General features: G+C 39.5%; 1 pseudogene; it reads right to left on the reverse strand.

Annotated features, from left to right (window-relative positions):
• Positions 1 to 12,610: 12,610 nt before the first annotated feature.
• On the reverse strand, positions 12,611 to 13,331 carry LOC147458598 (uncharacterized; annotated as a pseudogene).
• Positions 13,332 to 13,417: the final 86 nt, after the last annotated feature.

Here is a 13,417-nt window from a genome sequence, read left to right on the forward strand (position 1 = left end):
GCCACGCTCAAAGAGTATAGAGATGTGTTTGCATGGTTGTACAAGGACAGTAAAGGTATAGACATAGACATCTATCAACATACAATACCCCTTAAGAGTGGTGCAAAGCTTCGCAGACCACGCCCCTTTACATATAATGAAACTTTTGCAAAAACGATCAAGGAGGAGATAGACAAGCTTAAAGAAGCAGAGTTTATCTATGAGATTGAGTATATAGATTGGGTTTTGCCCATTCCGGTAGTACCCAAGAAGAACGAGAAGGTACGAGTATGTTTGAATCTCAAGTAGGTAAACGTAACAACTATTAGAGACAACTATCCCCTGCCTATTACATATTATGTAATAGAAGGACTTGTAGGAAAGGAAGCATAGAGTTGTTTTGATGGCTTTTCATGCCATAATCGGCTTGCAAAAAAGCCTGAGAATGGAATTTCACAATTTTGGCCACATGGTTGCGTCCAAAATTGCCAAAAACCCTAAAAAAGACTATCCTTACTAAAGGATGAAATTGCCCGACTGCTAAGGGTTGGGTTCATATATCCGGTGGAGAAAGCAACATCCATTGTGAATGGATAGTCGTTTCTAGGGTTTTTGGTAACTCCAGACGAAACCATGTGGCCAAAATTGTGAAATTCCATGGGAAAAGTGTCCAAAAGGGTCCTACATCGGCGTGGAACCCTTCAAGGTAGTTTCATGACCTTTTTTGGGCCAAAACCTAGTCTCTAGGTGTTAGAATGAGGCATATGGGCACTCGTTTCTAAGGTTTTGGGACATTTCAGACGCAAAGGTGTGGTCAAAATTTCCAAATTCTAGCAATTATAAAAATTTAGATTAGTCCAAATCTTTTTTCTTTATAATAAAATGTATGGATATTTACTTTCAAGGTTTTTGGGACATCTCAATTCCATGATCATTTCTAGGATTATGGGCTTTTCAAACACTGTGATAGATCAAAATTATCAATATCTATCTCTTTCACAGATTATTATAATAATAATACCTCTATGGTTTGACACAAAATACCTTGCAAGGTTTTACGTCACATCCACATTTCTTTTGTTAACTGTTAGAACAAAGTCTATCCATAGAATATAAACGTGAGATCAAAGTCATACTTTTTCTATTGTTAGTTTACATTTCACTAAAAAATGAAGTGAAATATTTTTAAAATATAGTTTATTGCAAATTGGATTTTATATTGCAGTCTTTAGTGTCTCTAGAGAGATGGTAGGGAATCTCTTCAATGTCAGCATACACGTTGTTAATACGAGTAGTCTCTACTCTCACCAAAAAAGCATGATGATTGGGTTGCATGTCATGATCTGGCAACATCTCTTCAATGGCAGTATGAGCATAAATTAACATTGTGCTATATACACCATCTTCCTTTTGTAAACAAGTGGACAAATCACATTCTTTAGTCAATCTTTTCCTTGATAGATGTATGGCTTGCTCGGTATTTTGTTTGCTCAAAAAGTTCGCTCGGTGTTTGCTAACAAAATTAAAAAAGAAATTCTTATTCGAGGAATTTGGTGGCCTACCTTGTTCATGGATACTGAAATGTATGTAAAATGATGTGATGAGTGCGAGTAAACAAGGTACCTATGTGAAGAGACAAAATGGCTCTACGATCGATGATGGGAGCTAGAGCAATTTCCAAATGGAAGTCTTTGAACAAGACTTTGTATCCAAAATACAAAAACAATCTCACTATATAAAGTTGTTGAAAACTTTACCAAAGAACTAGTGCTTATTCAAGAAGCAATAAAGTCTATTACCAAAAGTATTGATTTTAAAAGCAAAAAGTAATTTTTTGCGAAAAGATTTAGATTATGCACTGTAAGAGCCCCTAAGATGCTAAACATAATAGGTACTACTTTGATAGTGATCAGAGTAGCAAACTCAAGTTCAACAAGAATATCATTATTGGGTAGCATTGAAAGAGAATTGGTCAAAAAATTAGTACATAAACCAATCATCATATTGGTCCCTAGGCCACCTCATGGATGCTAGAAAGGCCCGGCTTTAAAACCATACGTAAAGCTTCTATCCGTCTCAGAAAAGTTCTCCTAGGATTAAATATCTCTGTTGGCTTTATGAACGAAGGTTCAAAAAAGGATTTTCAATAAATATGAAAATGCTTGCAGAGGAGATAAGGTTGCCTTTTATTAAGTCTTTGTTTCTTCAAATAATTATATACGATTATGTAAGGCAATCTCTAAATATATGTATACCTGGATATAGATTACCTAAAGGGTCACTTTAGCTTTTGGGCTTTGCTCGTGTTTTCAAAAAGATTTTTTTTTTAGTTTTATTGATTGATCTCAAACTCTTTATGTTTTACTAAGATTTTGACTTACTTTTATATGCTCTTAGCTAGTCATTCAACTATTCGGTTTGGTGATTACTTTTCGACTAGAAAAAGAAAGTAAAAAGAAAGAAGGGGTTGTGCAGCTTTTCCTGGCAATAACCCCAAGAGCCTTTGGCCCAATAAGTCCTTTTGTTGTCAAGTATTCTTTGTTGGAATGGAAGTTATTTTGTTGGCTAGATTTACGAGATGCATAAGGAAACCTTTAGGGCCCTCTCCACTTCCCCACTCTCCCTTATGTAATGGGCTTTCAAGGACTTGCATTCCCATTGAACCTTTATTCGTGTGGTCAAGTCTACAACGCAGGGTTCATCTCGTCTCCACTTGTTAGTTTAATGGTTGGAAAAACAAATAAAAGCTAAAGGCGTGAAGCAATCACTTTCCTCTTTCTCATGCTATATTCAACAAATGAGAACTATAGCTTTCTACCAAGCAGGAGACCTTCTCTTGCCATCTCTATTCCTTGCGACCCTAAGGTCACCACTTACCCCATTGTCGAGGTCTACGGTGTTTGTTTTTTGGTTACTCTATGTGACTCATCTTACTAGAATCTTGCATGCATATTTTATATGAGTTGCCTAGATTGGACTAAAGAACACACATTTTGCTCATATCGTTATGGGGCCAAGAAGCTTGTTGTTAAATTCTAGGTCCACACCTTCCTTAGCTTTGGGCCAGGGGATTTGTGTCCATCAAGGTATTGTTTATCTATGTAAAATATATTTATAGTCCATTTCTCTTTGCATTGACCATGAGATCCTAAATATCTAAATGGGCATATCCCAAGCCTATATTTGTTAGGGCTTTTGCTTTTCGTAGAATCCTTTTTTTCTTTTTTGCCAAACTCAAAACTGTGAGTTGCCGAGCCATGGAACCCATACAATCCGAAAGATGCCACAATAGTTCTCGAGCTTTTTACAAGGAAGCCCCTAACCCAAGACTTACATACATACAAAGCCATCCATGGCTGCCACCATGTTGGAATCTCCTGCCACAAACTTCCAACATGCCCATGGAGGGCTCCCAAAACCAAAACAAAAAAGAAACACAACCAGACACACCTACAAAGAGAGATGCACAACTGACGCAGCAATCACCAAAACATCCACCAAAGGAGAACCACTAGAAAGGGCCAACCGATCATGACCTCCACTAGGGTTTCCCTAGCAATTGTAACATCTTTGTTTTCTCTTCTTTTGGGGTACAACACACACAAAAGGAGAATTTTTTCCATTCCCCTACCCACTGTCTGTAACTTCACGATTGACCCAATATGTACTTGGTACTACTCACAGTCCCAACTACCTCTACTCTTGTGTGGTTAAAAGAAGTGGCTCGGCAATAGTGTTTTATTATCCAAGATTTGAGTTAGCACTTTTTTGCTCGGGGAAAATTGTTGCCTATCTTACCTCTATTTATTTGAAGGTTAGCTAAAGCTTTTCATATCTTCTTTTGCCCATTGGACAATATCTCATATTACGACCAAACCTCTTGAAGGGAGCCCTTGGGTTTACCTCGTCGACATGTTGATTTTATTACATGAAAAAGTGATCATGTGCTATACTTCGGTGATCATTTGACAATTGGAGCATGCAACCAAACATCGTGTCTTAAATCACATCCCTTCCCTGCAGGAGCAAGGGCCTATTTAATTAGAGCTTGTAGGTGTGTGCTAGACTGCTATGTAGACTCATCAATATAATTGCTAACTAAGCAACAACAACAGTAATGCACAAGGAAATAGTAGCAAGAATTGCAGACAAAACGAATTGAATACCTTTTTTGAAAAGAACTATGCTTTACAAACTAGGTGTAATAAAGAAAAGGACTTGGTTCAAAGAAATAATAAACGATGTGTTGCCTTGTAGCTTCAGCTTGTTTTCTACAAAAAGAAAAAAACAAAAGCATCATGACAACCCATTCTTGTCCATCTCTCAGTGGCAAATTTTGGGTTTCATTGAACATTCCTGGGTCAGCCATTAGTTCAGGTGGGGGATACTACCATTTATTACCACCTAAGCATATAGTTCACCCAACCCATAAGCACAATGACCCACTTGCAAAGACGGTGCTCTATTAATTGAGGTATATCCCTTATGCTTGGTACAATTAAAGTATGCATTCACTTGCTTCATGATGCGTTACGGATTTAGCCAATTCGATTGGACGTAGAGGAATGGATGAAAACGGTTATAATAGCACTATGCTAGCCAGAAACTAAGCTCAATTCAAAGAATTAGAATGTAGCAACCTTAACAAAAAGTTGCCTTGGAGTGTAAGGCTTTTAGTCTGCCATCCAAAAACATTACTTTGCTAACTTCAATGATCGAGGGCAAACGATGGGGATAGGGATGATCTATTGAAATTTCCCTTGTAATGGTATGGTAAACAACCAATCCTTGCTTGTACCTGTTAGCAAACTTAAGGTAAAATTAAATTGTGCCTGTTAAACCTCTTTTTCTTTTTTATCACCAATAAAACCTTGAAAGCGGCCCATACTTGATTACTTTTGAATTCAAGGAACAAATAGCGTAAGTAGAATTGAAACAATGGTATACTAGCTAGCACTTTCGTTTCATACACATATATGATAGAGAAAACTGCTAGAGACAGATGACAACGACGTATAGTTTTCTTTACTTATCACTATACTTTTATAAATAAAGGTAGTGCTTAAGCGTTTAATTATTTTTCTATTGACACTGTTAGTTAACTCTATATGTGATAGTGTCACTAGAATGTAGTAACAAAGACTTCTTGGTCAACACCGATCTCCGAGCGAGGTTTCCTGAGCGATCCTAGTTTCCGAGCAGGTCTTGGCAGTGGATACTTGGTGGACGAACTAAAACTGGGAAATATCCGTAGACACCAATATGGTTTTTGACTCTTCTTGTCTATACATTCACAGTACTGGAATGAGATTCAATGACCAAAATGTCTAATATGGGGATAAAATCTATAGTGTGAAGGTTTACGAGGCTCCCATGAACAGGCACCTAGTCACGGTAGAAGACCATATCTCACTCTTTGAGGATACACTATTTGCAAAATATCAAGGAGACAGAAACATGAGACAAGGCAAACCTATTCACTTACTAATATCACTCACAACTACAAAAGTACCATTCCTTCTATGTGATCTGCCAAGATCCATGAACATAATAGACAATGGCTTAAAAAACTACATACAATACATACATACGTATAGGCATACATACATATATACAACCTCCAATAACTACTATATATATATCTATCACAGTAATTCTACTTTATGAGCTGCTAGAACAATATTACAATAAATTTGTTTCCTTCACAGTGTCAAAACAAAAAGTAAAAACATTGTTGGCAATATACTCCAAACTTCATAGCAAAATGTATGTTGTTTGATTTCATATTGCTATAGTTTCGATCCATTAGATAGTAGCGAAAGAGGCATCTCCGTACAAGATGTACAATATACACCAAAACGTTTCTAAATGTTGCTTGGTCGTGATTTTCATCTCAAAAGGACCTAAGTGTAGTAAAAAAGACTCAGTTGACTTTAATGCTCACACACGTGATTGTCAAATTGTGACATTGTTGCGTCTGCCACTAAGAGCCTGAAATAATTCGACTTTTGTGAGAGCTGCCTGGTGAATGAACTCGTGAGATGATGAATCCAATCCCAATATTTGCAAATACACGTAGTACAAGTGTTTACATGGCATGTATGTCAAGCGTTTGCTTTCTCTTTTCAAAAATCCCTCACACGTGCAACGAGGAAACTCACTCAGAGTCACTGAGTAGTTGACACCTAATGCTCGTGAGCCTTCAGTACTTATGTAGAAAATATGAGACTCATTGCATAAAACAATGGCCTCACGAACCAATTGCGCAGACAAGGTTCTTCCTTTCTGAATGCTGACCTGGAACTCTTTGGTCAAATTTGATCTCCACTTAACAAGCTTACCGTCTCTAAATTTTGGCCGAAAAGAACTAAGCGCTTGCAAAGAGCTCGATGTTGCATTTGCTGAAGTTGATCTGATTGCGCTTTTACCCGATTCAAGTGAAAATCCATTTTCCTCAAGGATTTGTATCTCTTGTGGTTGCAACAAAGTTCCCTCATCCACTGGCCACACTCCTGGAGCAGGTCCAATCAAGCCAACAACATGGTCCTCATCAACCTCCCAAGAGTGTGTTGGGGATGAGTTACAAAACCAAATAAACCCACCCACAAGACCTCCAGGATACTTCCTTCGACCCCAAAAGCAAGGTGCAGGTACTCCATCTTTGCTATTATCAATCCCTGCATTAATGTATGCTCCGCATCTTCCACTTTGCCCTGGTAATCGTCTAAAACAAGTCATTTTTTTTCCTGGTTCGGTTCTTCTGATAGCCCACACTGTCTTTGGAATCCTCCTCTCCACATATTGTCCTTTTCTCTCACCTTCTGGTTTATTTTTGTAACTATGACCCTCAGTAACAGTTACAAATTCTGGCCTATGACTATCCTCTTCAAGGATCCATTAGGAGATTTCGGAGGTCTTTTGGAGGGCCTTTTGGTAGAGAGAGGAAAATAAGCTCCTCCAATGAGAGAAGAGCCTACGTTACGTAGAAAAATAGATCGATATTAAAAAAAATATAAAAGGTGTCCCTCTCCTCATTTAATAATCTAGTGGTCCTTGAAGACGAGCACTCTCTTTTATTTAATGCGAGCACCTTTTTCAGAAGGTAGATGCGGTGCATTTGATACGGGATACGTCATCACTAGAACTCAAAAAGTCACAAAACTATCAAGTGGTGGAAGATTTTGAAACTTTTGATACTGCCAATGCGTCCAGAACACACATATCTCCTAGAAATGAATGTCCAATTGCCTCGCTTAGACATCCAAAGAGGCCAAAAATATCAAACACCCTTAAAAGAACATTTTACTAACGGCGCGCGAGGGGGCATTTCAAAATTTTGGAATGCCTCCTCGCGCGCCGCTAGTAAAAAGGCCCTTTTTCCCTCTTTTTAGGGAGCTTTTTGAGAGGAAAATGTCCAAAAACCTCTAAAAAGGGGCTTTTTGGAAAGATAAGTGTCCAAAAATCACTAAAAAGAGATTTGTACTAACGACGTGTGAGGGGGCATTCCAAAATTTTGGAATGCCTCCTCGCGCGCCGTTAGTAAAAAGGCCCTTTTTTCTTCTTTTTAGGGAGCTTTTTGAGAGGAAAATGTCCAAAAACCTCTAAATAAGGGCTTTTTGGAAAGATAAGTGTCCAAAAATCACTAAAAAAAGCTTTGTATTAACGGCGCGCGAGGGGGCATTCCAAAATTTTGGAATGCCTCCTCGCGCGCCGTTAGTAAACAGGCCCTTTTTTCTTTTTTTTAGGGAGCTTTTTGAGAGGAAAATGTCCAAAAACCTCTAAAAAGGGGCTTTTTGGAAAGATAAGTGTCAAAAAACCCCCAAATATGGGCTTTGTACTAACGGCGCGCAGAGGGGCATTCTAAAATTTTAGAATGCCTCCTCGCGCGCCTTTAGTAAAAAGCCCATTTTTGGGGGGGTTTTGACATTTTTTGCCTCTCCGGATGTCGGAATGAGACAAGTAGACATTCGTTTTTAAGGTATTTTGGCGTTCCGGATGCATTGGTGGTGTCAAAATCCTCAAAATCTATCACTATTTTACAGTTTGTGACTTTTCAACTTTCAGTGATGACGTAAGCTGCATTGAATGCGCCGCACCTGCCTCCTGAAAAAGACGCTCGCATTAAATAAAAAAGTGACCGTTTTCAAGGACGATTGGGAATATAAATCTACTTTTTAGAGTGTCTGGTTGTCCTTTTGGACGTACTCACAAGGTGCAAGTGCATTTTAAAAAAAGTTTCTAGAGAGAGAAATACAATTTCTTACAAGGCCCTCCAAATGACCTCCGAAATTTTCTAATGTCTCTTGGATCAACCTACAGCGATCGCTTTGCATGCACACTCCGCTTACCCATTGCAGAATGTTGCATCTCTGGAGACTGAATCCCCATTTCAACCATAGATGAATGAGCAAGGTCTGCTAGTTTTCTATTCAATGTCCGGCTTGCATTTTGACTATTGAATCTCTCTGCCATATCTTGTATTCCAGGGCCTGTTCCAGCATGAATACCTTTCAAGTATGCATTACACTTCACACTTTGCAAAATAGACATCGACATGTCAAATCCTGTGGCCTCATAAAGGGATATTTGGCTTTTAAAACCAACTCCAACACGCATACTTGCATGTTTAGCCTCTGCTAGATTAGTAGTGGGCACAAAAACACCTGACTCATCTTGACTCACAAACCAAGATCCCCAGTGGAATGCTCTCACATCCCACCAAGCAAGCCAAGTTTCCAATGATGGTATCTCATCCTTGATTGCATGACCTACATGCCAAAATTTTCTAATTTCATTCTTGCAGTTATCTGCAGCCACATCAGATGGTGCATTTTGCCAATTTCGACACAAGGATTTATGCTCCTCCTGAAATGAAGGACGGATACACTTACGTGTGTGGTGAACCATGCTCTGCTCCCAATGGAAAGTACAACTCCTCTCTTTTTCAGGTACCTTTTTTTTTGCCCCACCAAAGTAAACTGCACGCACTGCAAGCCAATTTGCATTTGCCTCATCTGCCATGAATCCACGAAACTCTAGTTTTTCAAAACCATTTTCATAAACCACAGAATTCAACATTTTCCAAAACTCAGTTTGAGCAAAGCGATCCTCGACCTTGAACTCACATGTGGCAATAGTCAAAAGAGAATGCACATAAGGGTCATATACATGTGCAGACATTGTGGGCCAGTCAGAAACTCTATGTATGTGATCAAAATGAACCCACATTTCTTGCAAGTTTCCACCAGGTCTCATTCTATTAATCAAATCAAGTCCACTACCAGGTCCCCTAATTGACATTTTAAAAACATGTGGTTGATGTTTGTCACTTAATTGCCCTGGGAACAACACACTGTGTATGAAAGGGTAGCGGCAACGATTCTTCAAGTTTAACACAGCTTCAAGTCCCATTGAAGTGATATTCTTCTCTCTTTTGGCATACTCTAAACATCTTCCTATCCTCCTTTTATTTGAGAGAGGAGTGGCATACTCAAGAATGTCTGCAAGTTCATCCTCTCCAATCTCTGAGTTCCCCTCTTGGTTGTTTTTCATTAGCATGTCCAAAATAAGATCTTGAGTAACGGCACCCTCCAGTTGTTTTGGAGTAGTGAAAGGATTTAGCTTTGCACGTGTTGCAACCTTCTCCTCTATTTGTTTTTCAATGGCTCTGCTCACACCCTCTTCATAAGGGTGCTTATGATTACCCAGATGAATCGCACATCTTGTAGTGTTGAAATGATCTCTAGGCACACAATAGTAAATTATTGCATGACACAAATCCACACACTCAGGCATTTGTGAGCAGTGCTTGCAAACTATATTACCATGTTGAAGCCCTACAAGACCAACAGGACAACTTTTTTTCATTCTTCCTTTCCAGTGTGTTTCATTTTGATAATGTAGTCTCAAGTAGTGAGGACAATCAATATTGACGCACCGAAGGTGTCCAGGAGAACGACTCAAGCACACAACACCATCAAAACAATCTGAGCTGCATGTGACGTACTCCATCCAAGAGTGACCGTCATACTTCTGCTCCATTCCATGCATTGTTGACTTCTCTTCACAAGGCGGGAGCTCAAATGCAATGTACCCATCGTAAACTTTGGGCAGTTCTTCAACTTTAACAATCTTTGTAGCACTTTGCATAGCGACATGCAAGCTACTATTTAAGGGCAGTTGTTTAATCATATCAATGACACTGTGAGTTTTTGGTGTTTCAATAGGAATGAACTCAACAGAAGTAGGAGTCTCAATATCAATAAAAATCTTATAGAATTGATATATTTCTGCATCAAGAAGAAATCCTTCTTCACCAGTGGAGAGTAGAAGAGTCTCAAACTTTACTTGTTCATGGCTAAGTGACAAAGGCTTAAGTGACAAAGGCACCCCTTCTAAGTCAAAATACTCCTCAAGAAGATTTAGCTTGATTTCCACAAACCTGCTCTGAAAATCAACACTTAATTTCTGTCTTGGAGAAGGACCATAGATGGTGATGAATCTACTCATGGTTGACATGGGCAGAAACAGGCAAAAACCGGTAGGTGAGAGGTGATTGCAGATACAGGCAGGTGATTGCAGAAACAGGTAGGTGATTGCAGAAACAGGCTAGTGATATGTCAAAACGGGACGACAGTAAAAACAGTGCGTTGAACCAACTGAAGGGGAATTCTAGTGAAACAGTCATGAATGCACCTCTATTTTATGAATGATCACATAATTTTAAAATTTTGATGCACTAAATCTTGTCATCATAAAAATAATGCTAAACAAAAGAAGGCTACGGACTCTCTCTCTCTCTCTCTCTCTCTCTCTCTCTCTCTCTCTCTCTCTCTCTCTCTCTCTCTCTCTCTCTCTCTCTCTCTCTCTCTCTCTCGTTCTCCATCTCTCACTCTAGAAAAGGCATGCCCATAAAGGTGGACTATTCCCAACAAAGGGAGGAGAGAGAAAAGAGAGTGGGAAATCTTCACATAATGAAATTATAGAGGGACTAATATTAATTTGAATACCTTATATAAATTAGAGCCTTGAAAAACACTCAAAAAATAACAATCTAAATGTGGTACGCCTGCTTAGAACATTCTCATTGCTAGGCCCTCTCTCAAGAACAGAGTGAAGATGAACAAATCAAAAAAAACGGCAAAGCCTCAGAGGTACATATCTCTTCTCCACTCCATGCTCAAAAAAACACCTCAAAAGCAGGCTGCGCCGGCGTGCCCTTCTTCTGGGGTGTTTTTTGACATTTTGTTTTCCTTTTGGGTTGCGCATCTGCAAGTTCAGTTTTCAGTCGATTCAAGCTTCAGATTTTCAGTTTGTATTGCAGAAATTTTCAGTCGATGCAAGTTCAGTTTTCAGTCGATTCAAGAGACAGCGTTTGGTTCAGATTTTTCAAATTTGTATTGCAGAAATTTGGCCTGATGCTATACTCTGAGAGAGAGAGAGAGAGAGAGAGAGAGAGAGAGAGAGAGAGAGAGAGAGAGAGAGAGAGAGAGAGAGAGAGAGAGAGAGAGAGAGAGAGAGAGAGAGAGAGAGAGAGAGAGAGAGAGATGCACGGTTAGTAACCCCGGGCTTGGAAGATCGTTTGTTTGTAGATCGTTTGCAGATCGTTTATTGTAGGTTGATCACTTATTTGCTCAGGAATGGTGAGACTTGGCTCGTTATGCTTTTATTTAAGAGTGAATGTGGGCTACGGACGAGGGGGGAGCCTAGGTAAGCAGTACAGGCAGAAGCCGTGGCAGAGGACATCTTCCATAGTGACAATGAGTTCCATGAATGAGAAGACCTTTTTGTATGGGTGAGAAGATTTTGAAAATGGAAAATCAGGGCAGGTCATATCAAACTGGACAAAATATAATTGTTTTTTATTGTCTGTTGACGATGTTTTTCTGGATTGGGAGGGTTTTAGGTGGGAAGTTGGTGTGATCAAGAATGGGGGGCAAATTTTAGATTTTGGAATGTCTGTTCAAACTTTGCACCTCCTGATCAATCAGATCCTGTTTTGAGTGATCATCGTTTGTCTCTCTATTGATAGAGATATATTGTAGGCATTGTAAGGCGACCTGATGTTGGATGAAGGTAAACAATTGTTGAAAACCCATATTAGGCATATGAGTAATTCCTGAGATTGTTGTTGTTTCTGCTTTTATTAGGCAAAGTGAGGATGCAGGTGTAAGAGGAATCGCGTAAGAGGAAGGCCCTTGAAGACCTAGGCTATTTCATTGTGGGCGACCAGTGGAGTGATCTTTCGAGATACTCGATGGGGAGCAAATACGCACTTATTTCCATGTACTCTCTTTAATGTTAATACAAACATTGAAATGGTAGCTCCATTCATGTGAGTGTTTTGGCCTGCATAATGTCTTGGCCTGCATAATGTGTATTAACCTCATGTGAGTGTTTTGGCCTGCATAATGTCTTGGCCTACATAATGTGTATTAGCCTGCAAAATGCAAAAAAAACACCTCAAAAGCAGGGCGCGCCGGCGCGGCCTGCTTTTGGGGTGTTTTTTTGCATTTTGTTTTCTTATACAGGCTGTTTTTTCGACCGAGGTGAGAGGTTGTTCAGGTGCATTTGCTTAGTGGAATTTCCTCCACACAGATTGTCAAGCACTTGCTAGGAAAGACTGCTGCTCTCACGATTGCATTCTGGACAATTCGACTTGAATTCCTCCTCCCAAGGCCTTTCCATAAAGCATCATGTGTTGGGTTTGAATTTTGGAGGACTGCCCCCAAAATACTATCAAAGAGTGGGTGCAGAATTTTCAAGCTGAGCAAGTCATGGGAGCTGTGTTTGATGGTATCTGTGCCATTCACCCCATTCGCACAATACACAACAAGTTCGCCAAGATCCTTACATTTTGAAAGATCCTTATCTGAGCTTCCCCATATCACATCATGCCTACTGAGGTCCTCAATTTGCGACAGCCTACCAAAGTAAATTCACTCAACTCTCTCAACCCAGAAAGTGTGAGTTCCTCAAAGCCTTTCAAGCTCTCAAAGCCTTTCAAGCTCTCAAAGCCTTCTGAATTCTCAAAGCCCTTCAAGCTCTCTAAATTCTCAAAGCCTTTCAAGCTCTGCACCTTCCTGCAGTCAACAACATGCAAGACACTGGCCCAATTATTTCCACCATATTGTGGCAGAGGCACAGATTGAGAGTTGTCAAGCTTCCAAACCTAGTTTTCAGATTCACTCTCTATAGCCTCTCACACAATAGGACATCAAGGTGTTGTAGCATGCGCGCCGATGAGGAAAGATCTGGAAGCTCTGTAGCTCTTTTTAGTTATTATAGTTCTCAAGTTTATTTATGTTTATGTGAATTTATCTTGCTTATGAACATGTAGTCTGAATACACATGCCTTGGTGACCACAACCTTGAGGGATGAACTAGTAAATTGTGCAAAAATTTGTTCTGCTGATCATGGGGAGTACCTCAAAGACCT

Source organism: Adiantum capillus-veneris, chromosome 4 (genome assembly GCF_014529385.1).
Source record: "Adiantum capillus-veneris isolate H3 chromosome 4, ASM1452938v2, whole genome shotgun sequence".
Lineage (NCBI taxonomy): Eukaryota > Viridiplantae > Streptophyta > Polypodiopsida > Polypodiales > Pteridaceae > Adiantum > Adiantum capillus-veneris.